Consider the following 18,079-nt stretch of genomic DNA (forward strand, 5'->3'; position numbering starts at 1 on the left):
TCTGTTCCACCAAAAAAAAAAACTTTTGATCCTTTCTAAAAAGCCACCATTATTGTTGTTGTCTCCTGAGAACCAGCGTCCTTTGCAGTGGACATTTATTTTTTGGTCTATTTCTTTTGTCGGAATACAAATAAAATAAAAAATAAATAGCCCCTTGTAATGTCCACTGCAGAACATGCTTGCTCTCAGGAGAATTTGTGAGCTCATACTCCAGTCCAAGGCAGCAGAGTCGAAAAATGCACAAGTTTGCAGTGATCACTTCGTTAAAGGTTTTTTTTATATACTTTTAACATTTACTATTTCCCATTTAAGTATTATCTTGATATTATTTGTGTTTTTTGAACACATGTTTGCTACAAGTGTTTCAAAAACCACAAACTCGGCGGGTCTAAATAAAAAAAAAAAGCAAATGTGAGCAAAACCTAAAAGAGTCAAGCTTTTACCAAAGGAAGCCATCATAAATGAAGCTTTCAGCACATACACGATGTGGACATCTATAGTTATAATTTGATAAAGATGGGAAAAAACACGCGTACTCGTAAACGGCGAGTGCAACAGCAACAACAAACCTGGCAGTAGACACAAAGTTAAATCATGAAATGCAACTTTACCCGAGCAAAAAACAATGCATATTTATCAGGGAGAGTCTTGATACCAATGTCCTTGACCCAGCCACACGCAAAGAAGTTGCAGACCTCCATGCTTTTCCCAGTTTTCATTTGTTTTGTCGTGTAGAATGACTTCTGGAGCACAATAGTTTGATATGTCTGGAAATGCAACCGACGTATAATCCTTGGTATTACTCGACAAATCTTTTTTTGCTAAAATATAGGAATCTATTCTATTGCATAATTGGATTTTTTGCTTGTATCTGCTTTTTGCAGGAAGATTTAAGCCTCTTTTGTACTCCGATAGTTTGCGCGCGCACAGCCATCGGTCGACCACCACAGGTTTTCACTTCCGGGAAGACGTCACATGACGAAATACCAACTATAGGGGGCTGTCATGCCAAATTTCTTCCTCCTACAAAAACCTTCCCACCCCCCATTTACTTCCGGGGTCATTTCCTCTTATGTCATTTCCTCTTACTTATGTCATTTCCTCTTACGTCATTGACAGCGATCGATAACACTTCGGCTTTGACTGCCCGTCGCTGGAAGGATACTTGTTTTTTTAATTTAAAATTTTTTTTTTTTATAATATAGCGTTAACAAAACGTCTGTATTAATCGGACAAATTAACTTGAGGATATTTCTGACTGCACATTTGACGGAGAATTAAACGATTTTTGATTCGTTTTCCACGGGTCAACACTACTTCAGGGTTAATTTTTCTTTCAGACGGATGGGTTTTAGGTTGATATTGTTGGCAAACACGATTTACTGAGATTCACTCTAACTTCGAGTAAGAACATACCTTTACTGTATGCGGCTGGTCCGTGGTAGCCCAATATTGAGACGTGAGTAGGAGCAGTTTTTAGCAAATAATAAAAATAATTGCCAACAACCCCGATAATAACCCTGACATGACTTTGAATTCTCTACAATTATAAACTTTGCCCTCCGTGTCAAGTCACTTTCCGTAATGAGCCAATTATAATGTTCCATCCATCCATCCATTTTCTACCGCTTATTCCCTTCGGGGTCGCGGGGGGCGCTGGAGCCTATCTCAGCTACAATCGGGCGGAAGGCGGTGTACACCCTGGACAAGTCGCCACCTCATCGCAGAATTATAATGTTGATTTAAAGTACAGACATTTATCAGTATTATATATTAATTAATATTTTTTGCACGTTACCACAAAGACAGAAGTTCCCAGCAGCGGCCCTAACACTCCGCCTGGAATTTTTCGAAGCCTGCTGGTGTTTGACATAAGTCCCCTGGGAAAGATAAAGACAAATGTCATTCAGTGACACCACCATTTTCAGGAGATTTGGAGTCTATCGATCGCTGTCAATGACGTAAGTAAGAGGAAATGACGTAAGAGGAAATGACCCCAGAAGTAAATGGGGGGGGTTTGTAGGGGGAAGAAATTTGGCGTGACAGGGCCATACCTTTTGATTTGACTCCATTTCTCATGATCCTCCGCTGACAAAAAAGACATTTTGGCAGATGGGGTTGTTGATTACTCGCTTTTCTGTCAGGAAAAAGAGAGATGAAAATGAGTTAATAACTATATAGGTAATCATTTTGGTTATTTGGTATGAATTTAGCACTGAATCATTATTCCATGTTGGTCATGACAAGCTTTTCAGAGCAATAATGACACAATAAGTGATATAATGAAATTTGGCTTTAATATAATTAATCAGTAGTTTTAGTAATGACCTGTGAAATCTATTGGCCTAATTATCACCTGGGGTGACAGAGACGTGTCCATCGCTGCTGGAACTCACTACTCAAACAATCTGCACCATTCTCCCCTCATTCAAAAGCCTTCTGAAGACTCACCTTTTTAGAATTGCTCTTAATGTCACTTTATGAACAAAATGTATTATTATCAATTATAGCTGATTCGCCCTCCAAGGGCCAATAGTTGGTGCCTCAACACCTTTTACAACCATCTTGCTTTAATGCTACAGCAATCTGACATGCTGTAGGATATTCAAAGTTCAAGACTCCTGAATCTAACGAAGCCGCACATTTCCAATCCCTTCTGTGTCTTTCTGGTCCTCCTCTGTTTCAGATTATCACGGCTGACTTTCAGGTGTGTCCTCGCCTTCGAATGTGATTAATGTCAAATTTTGTCTCCCGGGATTTGTGAGTCGGATTTAAAGACGGGGAATCAAAGGGTTCCGTCTTTTATTGCGATATGTGGGGGAAATGTCTGTATAAGTCTGTCTTCTGATGCATTTTAGCGCTGTCCCTCTCGAGCGCTGGGCTGCGGGAGGGACACACATGAAGCGATGGCGGAGAAAGGGGACACCAGCCTAGCCAGTTGCAGAAACTTTTTTTTTTATCCATCCAAGATGGCAGGCATCTTAAAAAAACTACAAGATGTAATATGCTTTTCAGCCTGTAGGAATCATAAATCATTATGACTTATGAACTATATACTACTTAAGCGAACAAAAAACTACAAAATTAAAAAACATATATTTTGACGTATACCGGTACTTCCTGTTTCCGGTTTAGGCCACGCCCACTTCTTGGGGTCATAAATCAATCCCAAGCTTCCCCCCCCCCCCTTTTTTTAGAGGTAAGTGGAAGCCACGCCCATTTACCGCAATACCTCTCTCTACAACGTCAACGCGTCAGCACATTGGTTGCCAAACTATATGCTGCTAAACTGTAGATGCGTTCATGTAAACATCTGCCGATGCTTTCATGAACCAGTGGCACTTTTCGTCTCAATAGGCAAGCAATTGAAATATTGATGGTGAAACAAACTGATGAAAGGGGTGGCATTGTGAGAGAGTTATATTTAGCAACACAGTCTCACTGGAACCTTCATGACAGTATTTTTATCTGACACAGCCGTTGTTTTATTTTGTGTGATGCTCCTACATGAATGTGAAAAGTTCCTTAGATCATGGGTGTCAAACTCTGGCCCGCGGGCCAAATTTGGCCCGCCGTGTAATTTCATTTGGCCCTTGAGGCAATATCAAATTAACATTAGAGGTGGCCCGCCGGTATTATACAGCGGTGGTGCCGCTGTAACACCACATTCACCGCTAACACTCATACTTGCCAACCCTCCCGATTTTCCCGGGAGATTCCCCAATTTCAGTGCCCCTCCCGAAAATCTCCCGGGGCAACCATTCTCCTAATTTCCACCCGGACAACATTATTGGGGACGTGTCTTAAAGGCACTGCCTTCCACGTCCTCTACAACATGTCGTCACGTTCGCTTTTCCTCCATACAATCCGCGTGCCGGCCCAGTCACTTACTATATGCGGCTTTTACACACACACAAGTGAATGCCTCGCATACTTGGTCAACAGCCATACAGGTCACACTGAGGGTGGCCGTATAAACAACTTTAACACTGTTACAAATATGCGCCACACTGTGAACCCACACCAAACAAGAATGACAAACACATTTCGGGAGAACATCCGCACCGTAACACAACATAAACACAACAGAACACATACCCAGAACCCCTTGCAGCACTAACTCTACCGGGACGCTACAATATACACCCCCGCTACCACTACACCCCGACCCCCCAACCATGCCCCCGTCCACCAAGTTTATGTTGATATTTACCTCAGAAGGCTGCAAACAGAAAAGAGGCATTCAATTTTTTATTTACATTTTATTTAATATACCATTGATGTTTTTTCGTTTGTTTTTTGAAAGTTGATTTTGCACTATTAAGTTATATAAGCGTTGCTTGTTCCATATTCAGTGTTAAAGCAACTCAGTGTAGCAAACTGAGCAATAATTAACATTTTATTCATGCACTTTCTCTTGCTACTTCAAGGCTTGAATGTTTGATTCATTCATTATTGTTACTTTATTTTCAAATGTATTATTAGCCTGTGGAAAAAGTTTATTTTGATATTTACCTCAGAAGGCTGCAAATAGAAAAGAGGCATTCAATTTTTATTACAATTTTATTTGATATGCCATTGATATTTTTGAATTATTTTTATTATTGTTTGAAACTCGATTTTGCATGTCACTATAAAGTTATATAAGCCTTGCTTGTTCAATATTCAATGCAAAACTTGTTTGGGTCCCTATTAAAAGGTTAATTTGTTCAACCTTGGCCCGCGGCTTTGTTCAGTTTTAAATTTTGGCCCACTCTGTATTTGAGTTTGACACCCCTGCCTTAGATAATTTAATACATGGCTATGCTAGTAACAGGCTCCCGTGTTACATAAATTCATCTGCCTGACTCCCATCCCATGGGGTTTACTGTAAATGTCAAAATGTACATATCTTCCATACTGGATATAAATGGGTTATACTTGTATAGTGCTTTTCTACCTTCAAAGTACTCAAAGCGCTTTGACACTATTTCCACATTCACCCATTCACACACTGATGGTAGGAGCTGCCATGCAAGGCCCTAACCACGACCCATCAGGAGCAAGGGTGAAGTGTCTTGCTCAAGGACACAACGGATGTGACGAAGTTGGGGATTGAACCAGGAACCCTCAGGTTGCTGGCACGGCCACTCTCCCAATAGCGCCACGCCGTCCCCAAATATATATAAGAGTTGTTGCTGTAGAAGGATGACACTTGTACCAATGGAAGGGCTAAGTGTTAGCTTTCAAATCGTCGTATCAGTGTTTTGTTTTATGAACATTTTCACCACATCTTGTACTGTTCTCTTGTTTTTGACATCTGCCTATTCTAAGTGGAGTTTTGAAAACGGCCTTGTCACTTGAAAGGAAGAGCTCGGGTTCTGTACCTGTCTGCGCTCTGCTTGCCTGGACGGTAAATCACTCTGAGTCCTGAATGCACTTTGGGGTGATTTGATAGAACAGCAGCTTTCATAGTTATGGACTGGATGGGTTTAGGTACACACAGAAACAAAAGTTTTAAAAAAATAAAATAAAAAAGTTTTTTGTCTAAGTTGAGTGTAAAATTTGGTTTTAAGTATGTATTATGGGCCTGATCTACGAAAGGTTTGCATGCATTAAAACACAAACTTGATAGCACAAGCAATGCTGTTCTACTACGCTTGTGCGCAGAGAATTGGGTCTCTTAAGTAAGCAAAATAAGGACTTTAGTGTGTTTGTCTTCATGATTATGCAGAATATATGCAAATAATCAGAACATCCACAAGACTGTAGGGCTGCAGCTAACGATTATTTTTCTATCGATTAATCTATAGATTATTTTTCCGATTAATCGGTTAATCTATAGATTATTTTTTCGATTAATCTATAGATTATTTTTCCTTTTACCGATTATTTTTTTTTATTTAAAATGAAGAGGAAAAAATAAATGTAGGCCAGTTTTTTCAAAAGGCATGGCTTTTATTTACAAAAGAAAAGTATGGCCACTCAGTCAACATTGACAACAACATGACAAAATATTCTGTAACAATGTAAACATTTAAAACTTTTAACATTTAACAAAATTAAAAGTAGCTTATTTGCTTTTTAATGTGCAATTATAAAAGTAAACATCCAGTGCAAATCTTAATATTCTGGAATAGTATAAGCATTTAAAAAGTAAAGGTATTGCTTATTTTGCTTTAAAATGTGCAAAAATAAAGATAAACATCCAATACAAAAAAGTGCAAAACGGAAATATTCTGTAACAAGTGTAAACATTTCAACAAAAGTAAAAGTATTGCTTATTTGCTAAAATGTGCAAAAATAAAGCTAAACATCCAATACAAAAAAATGTACAGTGTAAACATTTCAACAAAAGTAAAAGTATTGCTTATTTTGCTTAATAACACAACAATGATAGTATGATTAAAGTGAAAGTTAATTGTTCGTTTGTACATAGTATATGTAACTGTTAATGTTGTAAAAGGTATTTGCACAACTAATTAACGTTAGCGTTTGTGACACGTCTTGTGCCGTGGGGTTCTTTCAGGACCGACAGACTGAACGCCAGACGGCTTTGCCAGGTTTACAATCTTTTAATTTTACACAAAGTCTTTTCTCTTCCAACTCTTTTCTCTTTCTTTCCTCGCTTTTCAGCTCCTCTTCCTCGCTCGCTCGTCGTCCCCTGTCTCTTGCGGCGTCGCTCCCGGCGCGCCCCGCCTCGCCGCTCGCTCGCCGCCGCCGCCTCTCCACAGCGTTAAAGAGGAGCGCGTCTTTGTAAACACTGAACAGGCACGCCAAACGCGCCTCTCAGAGCAAACGGTGCTTTAGTTTATGAATTTACAACGCAGATACAAATGACACATTCATGTTTTTGTGTAATAATGACAACGTATACGCACGCGGACGATTGACTTGTTGATGGTGATGGCAAGAACGCTGTCGGGGGTTTTCTTTTCAAATGTTCGTTCATAGCCGTTGTGCTGCTATGATAGGCCATTTCCGCTCGACACAGTGTGCATACAACAACATTATTAGGCCGTTTATTGAAATACTCCCACACTTTTGACGACTTTTGGCGTGCTTTTTTCCCCTCGCTCGCATCGTCTGCTTTGCGCTCCGCCATGACAGTAGTGTGACGTAAATATGCGACGCGCCGACGCACAAAAACGGCGTCGACGTATTTACGTAACCGATGACGTCAACTACGTCGACGCGTCGTTTCAGCCTTACAAGACTGTGAGGAGGAAATGCAAATCATTATTTACAGTAGATGATCAAAATTAATACTGTTCTGCGGCTATAATATTTTAGCTGTTGGTGAACTTAAAGGGCTGGTTGAAAAGTTTTAAATTGATTTGATTTGTTGTCTCCTGATGATTTTTGATACAGAACACAAAGACTACATTTTCTTGCGTTTGAAACATTTAAACGCACACTCAGTTATTACTAGCATCTTCCATGAGTGCACCTTCAGCGTACTAAAACAATAGGATGTGGTAGACAGAGACATGATAACAAGAATGTGAAGTAAATGAGTGTTTCCACGGGGAAATATCTATAGTACACTCAAAAACCTTATTTAAATAAGGCAGTCTGCACCAGTTATCAATTGTACACATTCTCTTAGTAGATCACACGCCCACTAATAGTACACACAATTTAATAGTTTGCACACGCTGTTTAGACTTAGACTTAGACAAACTTTATTGATCCACAAAGTTGTTCCACACAGTAGCTCAGTTACAAAGGATGGTATTTATTATTTATTATTTATATAGATATACAGTGTATCATTTAGCACGTGGTATTTGGATCTCAGTAGATATCTCATTGTCTATTATTATGCTGTGGCAATAAATAAAGATATTATTAACTAAGTGGGACGCCCGTTTCCGGGTCAAAGTACCAGTAGAGTGGAAAAACAAGTTATCTCTATATTGAAGCTGTTATCATATATATGTGATTTATGACACCAAAAAACGTCCGAAGTTTGTGAATAAATGGATATGATCAAAAGAGTATCAATTTCACTTAGATTCCTGAGCCATTTTTAGAGATAATATGAAGCCAGTCACGTGATTGCGTGACGTCGATCTAGGAAACACAGAACCCTTCCCCATCAACAACGAAGCTAATCAAGCAGACGTTGTGAGAACTATCAACTATTACTTTGGAAAAATTATGATATTGACCTTATATTTTTGAGCCCGAACACAAAGAGGATGAGCAAAAAGTTTTAGAGAGCCGGCTGCTACCCGGATGCAGCTATATTGTGACACTAGCAGCCGCGGCATTGCTAGTTGCTAAACATACAAACGGACCATAATAAACCATAATAAAACAAACACTTACTGTAATATTTCCACTCTTGTTGGGATGTCGACCAATGGGACAATCACATAATCCTGTTGAGATGAAGATTCAATCACAATCCTCACGAAAAGTTGCTGCAACAAGCCTGTTTGTGTGTGTTTTTCACCACCTCGGGGACATGAAAGTTGACCAGCCATGGCCATTTTTGTCTACTACCAGGTGAGAGATGCATGAATTTCAATCTAAAATGTACTTTTAGCAAGCGTAAGACGAAGCAGAAGCAGCCGCCGGCTCAGTGTGTCAACAACAGCAGCGTTAACTAGCATTAGCTCACTGCTATCAATGCGCCCCCAAAATAGTCCGTCTGCATTGGCGCTTATAAAATAAATATCACTCATATTTGGTTAATTTTCAGGTCACGACATGTAAATGAAATATTGTAGCTGCTTTCTGGATGATTTTAGAGAAGGTATAATGAGCGCAACAGAGGACTCTCGGTCTGTTGACTCAATTGTTATACGATTTCGAATGCATTAAAAAAAGCCAAACGTATGTGTTCTTGTTTTACATAAGGATTGTGAATGATAAACATCACATCTCTTTCCCATTTTTGTGTATTTCCAGCATGACTGATCTGATGACATGGTCAGAATGCTCAAGTGTTACTCCAGTGACATAAAATCTATGGAAATTACAGAAGGTGTTCGGAGCGGAATATTCAAAATGGTCTGACTGAATTTGTGGTATTTTGTGACATTTTGGACAGTATTTTCACATACTTTACAGATTGTAAATACAGCTGGATATGGTTTAATGGATACAATGAAACACAAATAAGCATATATAGTCAACTTGTTTTTCCACTCTACTGGTACTTTAAGGGCTAACAATGCTATCAACTTGCCAAGCAGCTAATCCTGACGCTATATTCAAAGCGACCATCTTAAGGTAACCAACTTTTGGCTGAACAATTTTTAAAGTACTTCATATTCAACTCCTTCCTCATCAATTACACATCTCTACATCGGTGAGATTCTGACAGGAGCGATGTCAAAAGCGTCAAACAGTGTGACGTAGCGTCGGACCATCGGCACGGCACTTCAGGCAAGACTCCTATAAACTATGAGCAGCTGTCCGGCCAAAGTGGAGATAAACTCCTTTGATGCACTTCGACAACAATAACGCAACCTTGGCGAGAGCAATGTGGAATGACAACGCAAACGCGCAATGCTAACACGAAATGTTAACATGTTTTACCATGCCATTGATGTCGTGGACCCCGACTTCAACAAGTTGAAAAACTTATTTGGGTGTCACCATTTAGTGGTCAATTGTACAGAATATGTACTGTACTGTGCAATCTACTAATACAAGTTTCAATCAATCAATCAATCAATCAAACATTACAGCTAATTTATTTATTTATTTATTATTTATTATTTTACTTATTTTTTTGCCTGGTTTTGTATTTGTTTTGTATCATCCCGTGAGGTGTATATTACTTTTGTTTGTTTTTTGTACAGTTTGTACTTCATGAAGTTTTGCACTTGTTGTGTTTTTTTTGTATGTTTTCGTTATATTTGGATGTAATTGTTGGTTTATAAGTAAGACTACGTATTATGTTGAAGGGGGCAGGAAAATATAAGATTTTTCTTCATCCTGCTCCTTCTCAGGCATTGGTGTGTAAATGTATAATTGAATAATTGTGGTATAATTGTCTATCGATCAAAGATGCACATCAATGAAGGAGATAAATAAAAATGAAAAAAAAATGAAAAAATGAAAATAATTATCGTAGCAGCGACTGTCAAAATCACCTAGTTTTTGCAGAACAACGTCTGCCCGTATTTTACTGACACAGAAACCCAGTTTTAAGTCAGAGGGATTACTCAGAATGCGAAGAAGCATTTCCACGTCACTGGCGTATTGTAGTGGCCGAGCGACAACCATAACAATGACACTTGGATTATCCTCCGGTCTACCGGTGACGAGTACTGTAATTTACAGTAAAACACACTCAAAGCTACTATAGTGGATGAAATAAGTGTAAAGATGACTAAAGGGGGGGTATTTAATGTTGGGCTCAAAGAGAGAATAAAATGGTCGTAAACTATTTCTAATGCTCTAACTATGAAAATATTCTTCACAGAATTTTGTTTACCACAGTCATGTCCGGTACCAATAGGAGCGATAAATAAGGGACAGCTGCATACTGCATCATAAAGGCAAAGTAAAAGAGCGTTGTAGAAAGCAAACAAAAATTACAGCCGCCCAACTCCACTAACTCCTCTTTCCTTTGGACCACAGCTAAACAGGCCTCTGTACAGTGACCACCACCTGCAGTATGTCACATGACCCAAGCTTTGTGGTAATGGAACGCTTACACTACTACATGTCGACATAAACGGAGAGATTTTTCATGGAAATGTTACATTGACAAAAGCGGTCAACCACATACTGTGTCGACATTGACTTAGGTGGGCACATTTTTAGCAATAAGAAGAACACGGTGGACCGGGACTTGATGACCTGGTTGACCTTGGCAGGTTGTTGACATAAACGGGGTTGACTAAAAGGGGTTCCAGTGTGTTGTTTCCCACTATCATTAGTGGAAAATATTATTTTCTATTGACTGTTGCAGACTTTGACTGAAGTCATCAGTGGCTGGAAGGGTTTCATAGCTTCCCTTTTCACCCTCTAACACTGACTTCAAATAAGAATGATTTATTCTGATGTGAAGAGAAGTATTTGGTAGGCGATTATTGGAGCCCTGAAAACCCATTGGCTGCCAAAAGCTACATGGATTTAGCTATGCTCCCAAAGTGAGCTGGCTGTCATCTCACAGCAGGGCTGCATAATGAGGGAAGGGCGGTGTGTGTGTGTGTGTGTGTGTGTGTGTGTGTGTGTGTGTGTGTGTGTGTGTGTGTGTGTGTGTGTGTGTGTGTGTGTGTGTGTGTATGTATGTGTGTGTGCGGGTGCGCGAGCATGTGCGTGCGTGTGTGTGTGTGTGTGTGTGTGTGTGTGTGTGTGTGTGTGTGTGTGTGTGTGTGCATGGCGACATGGAGAGACTATAATGGAAGAATCAGACAAGGGGAACAGCAAATCCTTTTGTCACATGGAATGGTTTCTGAGTCCTTGTATTCATTTATTGGTGCTTTCCTGATCACTTCAGTTGTTTGAAAACATTCTATCAGTGGACCTCCCTTAACCATGCGTTACCTAGAAATTAGTACATTAATTCATACTTGCCAACCCTCCCGGATTTTCCGGGAGACTCCCGAAATTCAGCGCCTCTCCCGAAAACCTCCCGGGACAAATTATCTCCCAAAAATTCAGGCGGACTCAGGTCCATGCGGACCTGAGTCCGCTTTCCCACAATATAAACGGCGTGCCTGCCCAATCACGTTATAACTGTAGAATGATCGAGGGCGAGTTCTTGGTTTCTTATGTGGGTTTATTGTTAGGCAGTTTCATTAACGTCCTCCCAGCGCGTTAACAACACACAACAACAGCAGTCACATTTTTGTCTACCGTAAAGCAGTTCGTCTGCCGTAAACAGCAATGTTGTGACACTCTTAAACAGAACAATACTGCCATCTAGTGCATTTGATGAAAGCACTTTTGTGCGTGCCACACAGCAATGCATCATCAGAGAGGGTGTTCAGCATGGTTAGAAAAATAATGACAGAGAATAGAACAAGGATGGACAATTCAACCCTTAACTCAACAAGTATATGTGTCAATAAATGAACACTGAAATTCAAGTATTTATTGTATTTATATATATATATATATACATATATATATATATATGAAATACTTGACTTGGTGAATTCTAGCTGTAAATATACTCATCCCCCCCCCACCCCCCCACCACCACCTCCCGAAATCGGAGGTCTCAAGGTTGGCAAGTATGCATTAATTAAACAAGTTTGAAATTAGTTTGAAATTATTTTTTTAATGGAAATTGTAATATGGTGTTTGCAAAAACAGTACATTCAATTTGCAGTCCAACAGATTTGGTTCCTGTGCTTTAAATCGTAAATAATTAGTTTTTTCATTGGTAACTTAAATAGAAAGTGGTTTGATGTCGCTTACTGCAGGAGAAGAACACTTCTGCAGCTATGAATCCAGCTGAGGGCGCTGTCTTTCAAGTCGATTAACGCAAAAATTTCCAGTATGAAGATTCTTTGACAAGACGTGAAATGCACGTTTCGTAAGTAAATGTATTTTAAAATGTGTTTAGTAATTCTGAGAGGCATATCATAGTGCTAAGAATATCAAAACATTTTATTGTTAGGACTATTTATTAGAGGTGTCCCAATCTGATATTGATGTCAGATATCAGTCCAGTATCAGCAAAAAACAAGTATCGAATGATATCAGTTTGCATCTAAAATCTCCGATATAAGCTCTGATACGAGCAGTCCTGCAGCGTTTTTCTAAAAGTCCTCCAATAATCACACAAGGTGGTTCTTTTCTCGTATTTTAGTCAAGTCATTTACAAAAGGTAAACATGGTAGTCTTTACTGTAGGCTACGAAGAGATGACAGCTACACAACAACTAAGTACACAAGCTAATTGTACATAATGCGTTTCCTTAATTGAACAATATTGCAGTCCAAAACACGACATTTGTCTAAATAAACAAATATCAAATAATTATAGGTACATATTACTTACAAATGCAAAGTCTCCAAGGCAGAAGAGTATTAGAAAGTATCAGGTAACAAACGTCTGCATCAATCAACTTCCTACCTCATGCTCCTAATTTAATGAATTATTAATTATTATATGGTTCAAAATGTAATTCTCTTTAGTGATATGTGGTTAAAGACTGCTAGAAATCGATATAAACCCAGTAAATGAACGCTAGCAAGTGATTGCTAACAGAAGAACGTCATGACAAGGCACTGGCGCTGCAGTGCATTATGGGATATTAGTATTAGTAGTACTAATTGTAATATTAGTAGTAAAAGTATTGCTGGTCTGTTCAGACAATATTATTATCAAGTTATACGATGGAAGTTACGTGTACTACAAATTGTATTTTTAGGAGTGATTAGATGATATTTGGGTAAACAAACGATGCAATGAAGAACGGAAAACCATTTTCTTTGTCATGTAACAAAACTGCTCATTTTTCACTCCGCTGTGCACCATCTCTCCGCCTTCATATTTTCCTCTCTACACTTCCAATTCACCATCTTGTGCTGTCAACAAAAAAAAAGATAAAGGTGGCGTTACCATGGCGGCAGCTGATCACGGAAAGTCGTGTCGGGCAGTGTTTGATGAACACACACTTTTTGTCTGGGGAGTTTGTACAAATGTGAGACAAGTCATCTCCTGTCTCAGATGTTCTGTGACTTCTTTTTTAATTTCCAGGCCTTCATTGTATTTCTATCCTGTTTGTTTAACACCATCTAATATTACTGTAGATTATACAATGTTATCAATTACATTTTGAATCTCTTATTTTCCAATGTATTCAATGATTTGTATTTGTTCAAATATAATTACTAATTATATTACTAATTTATCTCACTTTATTAGTATTTATGATTTTTTACTTATTCTTATTATATCTATGAGTTTTTTACTTATCCATGTTTATTTGTGTCTTTTTTTTTAAATAAAGTTTTAATTACTCTTATTTACTTCTTATTTACTTCCATTTTTTATTTTCTATTTTTTTTTTTTTTTTTTTAAACGTAATATTCTGTTGATATTTAACTCAGTTACTTTTCCAAACTATCATCTTGGTAATGGTAAATGTATGAGTTTATTTTGACCATGCATACAGTACATGTCAGGTACAGTGTGGTACATCACATATTTACAGTTACTCATTACAACAGGTCCGAAAAGGAATAAGAAAAAGCAGAGAGTATTTTAATCCTACCCCCCACACCCCTGCTCCCTTTCCTTTTATTGTAATTTATTGAATGTGTTTTTCCCTGATTCTTATTGTGTGAATGTATTATTATTATTATTATCCATATTTTGGCGCAATCTACCTTCCACATTTTTCATTCGATAATATAAATTCATGACATACTTAAATAAATCATGAATTAATTTATTTAATAATTAATTATTTTTTACATTAAATAAAAAAATGACACATTTAATAACCCATGTACGTATTCAGTTGCCATAATAAGTAATGACATTTAAGTAGTTATTTACAGCTGTATTTAATTATTGATTGCTTTACAACATATAAGATCTATGTTAAAAAGGTAATATCACACATGAACATGTGCTGTATGGTTCTGTGATTTGATTTTTGAAGGTCTTTTTTTTCATCATGTTTTTTATTTTTTTATTTTGTTCAATTATTGTTTATTTTTGCAAGCTATTTCACAAACCAAGCTCAGGAGAACATAATTTTACTGAATATATAAAACAATACAAACAAACACTACTTGAATAGTGATGTTTACTTTTTAAACTTGAATAATTCTAATGGAAGTCTTGTGTTTTATTAGATATGTTGTTTATATGTTTTGTACAACAATGTGCTGCTAATTATTTGCAATATAATGGTGCATTTTGTTACATCACTAAATAGCTTTTTAAAATAACCTAATAAAGTATTGTCATTATTACTTTAACTAGACAAACTTTATTTTCTTTGTAGACACATTAAAATATGATGCAAATCAATGCTAAAAAAACGTTTTGGTAATAACTCGGACCACGCCTGGTCCAGAGCTGGTCTGAATGTAATATTTGGGTAACGCATATGTGACCTTGTTTTCCGCTGCTTTGGACCAGATTTGGCCCAAAGCTGTTCCAGATCTGTCAGATGAGTTTGTATCAGACCAATCCCGAGGTGCAAAAAGACACTGGCCCAGATGAGTAAAACGGATCCGCGCCGGATTTTTTTAGTTCAGGACCATATCTGGTCCAGTTATATTTTGCTATCTGGGACAGCTCTTCAACATTCAAACCATTTCAACATTCATTATACATTCCATTAGTTTGTCAGTTCAGCGTCAACTTTTCAACATTCAAACTATTTCAACATTCTAACGATTCTTACATTCATACTACATTCCATCAGCATTTCAGTTCAACTTCAGCATTAGAGCATTTACACGCAATTCCTTCAAGTATTGCCTCATCTAGTTTTATTGTTTGCTTTTATTGTCCTTCATAGATAGATAGATAGTACTTTATTGATTCCTTCAAGAGAGTTCCCTCAGGAAAATTAAAATTCCAGCAGCAGTGTACAGAATTGAGATCAAATTTAAAAAGTAAAAAGTAATTAATGGGGGTATAAATGGAAATAAAATAGAAAATACAACAATTAGAATAAAAATAAAAAGCAACAATAAGAATAAAGATATAACGGTAAAAATAAGAATATAACAAGATAAACTATGCAGTAGTGATCATGTTGTGAAAATGTACTGTATTCATGGTAAATCGGTAGAATTGAATATGCTCTGCTTCTACCTATTCCATTTCCAGCATGTTGCGTTGTGCAAAATGGTCCGTAATGCATATTAACATTATATTGTAACATAATGTAATGTAACTACCTGGTCTCTATAGAATGAGACTGAAGGATGGGACTCAATTACTTGGCAGTTCGATGGGCTTCAATTAATCATTCAGCTAAATGCGCAACATACTATTGTGTGTAATTTTAGAATGTGAGCGGGAAAACAATCTGACATCATCACCCATTTCCCAGCGTGCGTGGTTTCCCTCCTCTAGAATGGCAAAAGGGTCACATGGCATGCCTAGATGTATTGGATGTGTGCAAAGCTAATGGTGTTTTCTTCAGAAGACATTCATCAACCTCATCCTTTTAAGGAAAGCCTGACTATCTTTATTCATGTTATTTTATTTCGGTCTCCACTGTGTCGTCACAACTTGCAGAGTTGTAACGGCCCATATTCAATGTGACTTCTAGAGAGTGCCGCATGAATAAACAAGAGGTCACTCTACCCTTTATTGACGTCTAAAAGGGTCAAGGAAACAAATAGGCCGCTGGTCCGATTGGCACATGGTATAGACAATACGTAATATAATTAAGTGCTTTGTTGTTCCTTGTCTCTGCAAAGCTTTTATGTTGATTCAGCGACTAAATAAATTTGTGCACTGCAATAAAAAGTGACTTTTGAAGATCACGTTGACTTTGTTAGCCGCAATAAGTCAACTCCTGAGAATTAAAAATATTTTTTGTTTAAGATGGGGAAAAATTAACAAACAAAAGATATCACATTTTAGATACATTTTACAGTGTAATCCGTTTAAAAGGGGCCATATTATGCAAAACCAACTTTTCTTACTCATTGGTTCCTGCTTTTGTGTACTTGGGATCTGCATACGTTCCGAAATTTTGAACTCAAACCATGGAGGCATGACTGAGATATTTATGAAACCATTTTGTCTTCCTTCATACTTCCTCCAAACAAGCTATTTGGAATATACCCCATTTGTGACATCAGCTGATTATAGTTAAATTTTACCCAAAGGTTTTTGCAGTAGTTCATCGGCCATTTTAGTCCAGGCGTGTCAAACTCATTTTCAGTTAGGGCCACATCTCAGAAATGGCTGCCCCCAGAGGGCCGCTTGTAACAGTGAATAACATATGAATATAAATGTATAAGGATTCATATTATTGCCTATGCCTATCAGGGGGGGTCCCCACATCTGTGGTCCCCTTTGAGGTTTCTCATTGTGCCCATTGGGTTGAGTTTTTTCTTGCCCTGATGTGGGATCTGAGCCGAGGATGTGGTTGTGGCTTGTGCAGCCCTTTGAGACACTCGTGATTAAGAATATAAATAAACTTTAATTGGTTGATTGATTGATTTGTTTTTTATTTATTTTTCTAATGTACGCTGTAAAAATAGCAAAACAAAAAACAATTGAGATTTTACTGTAAAAAAACTGCCAGCTAAGTCGCTTAAAAATGTTACCATGAAATGTGTGGTGGTTTTTACGGCAAATGGAATTGAAAAACATTACCACTGTTTGTTACGGTAAAATTCATGCAACTGAGCTGCCAGTTTTTACCCGTAAAATTTACGGCGGTTTTTTTGTGTGTGTAACTGTCAATGAAAAAACGGTACGAAAGTTGTTTTTACGGTAAAAACCTGGCAGCTCAGTCACCAGAATTTTAATGTAAAATCTATTGTCATTTTTACAGTGTACAATTCGATAGATAACTTTCTTTGAACTCTTAAGTCAAGCACATAGTGTCACGATCGGCTTTCGCCAGGGGAGGACCCCAACGCAGAGAAGAAATATTAAGAATAATAACAAAAAGCGACCTCAACAAGGAGTAAGGAAACATAAATTAAGCATGTATACAAAACGTGGAGAAACTGAAAATGCACACAAAAGGTGTGGAGAGGAAAGAGTTAACGCTACACGGCAGCGCCGGAGCAGAGCCACAGGGACGACAAGTGTGATTGGCGCTAAATCAGAGGAGATAAACGCGACTGGAAGGGTGAACCATCAGGAATCTACTGATGCCGAGTGAATGAACTAGAGAGCTTAAGTCGTCGGGAAGAAATGGGTATCAGGTGTGCGTCCAAGTGGCTTGGCCTGTCAGTTAGCGCGTCCTTTTCAAACATGCTCAATAAAACCCAAAATAGAGCTCCTAAAACCGTGATGAGTGTTGATAAATCACATTGTTCATGCTGTATTATATATTTGCATTTTCTCCTCCAAATATTTATGGGTGTTTTGATGATCGGGATATATTTTGCGGGCAGGGGTTAGTGCGTGTGCCTCACAATACGAAGGTCCTGGGTTCAATCCTGTGATCGGGATCTTTCGGTGT

General features: G+C 38.0%; 1 protein-coding gene and 1 long non-coding RNA gene across 5 annotated transcripts in view; one reads left to right on the top strand and one right to left on the bottom strand.

The window, feature by feature from the left end:
• kcnc2 (potassium voltage-gated channel, Shaw-related subfamily, member 2) overlaps positions 1-18,079 on the top strand; it is a 110,854-nt gene that overhangs the window by 60,971 nt on the left and 31,804 nt on the right. The window lies entirely within an intron of this gene.
• Positions 1-18,079, bottom strand: part of LOC133606579 (uncharacterized) — a 42,044-nt gene that overhangs the window by 2,199 nt on the left and 21,766 nt on the right. For 2 of the 3 annotated variants that reach the window (XR_009815276.2, XR_009815277.2), the window contains exon 2: positions 2,055-2,137. This is a non-coding gene — a long non-coding RNA (uncharacterized lncRNA). Of the gene's footprint in view, positions 1-2,054; positions 2,138-2,451; positions 2,961-18,079 lie in introns of those variants that run through there. The other variant, XR_009815275.2, reaches the window with a different exon arrangement.

This window comes from Nerophis lumbriciformis, linkage group LG05, assembly GCF_033978685.3.
Source record: "Nerophis lumbriciformis linkage group LG05, RoL_Nlum_v2.1, whole genome shotgun sequence".
NCBI classification, from domain to species: Eukaryota; Metazoa; Chordata; class Actinopteri; order Syngnathiformes; family Syngnathidae; genus Nerophis; species Nerophis lumbriciformis.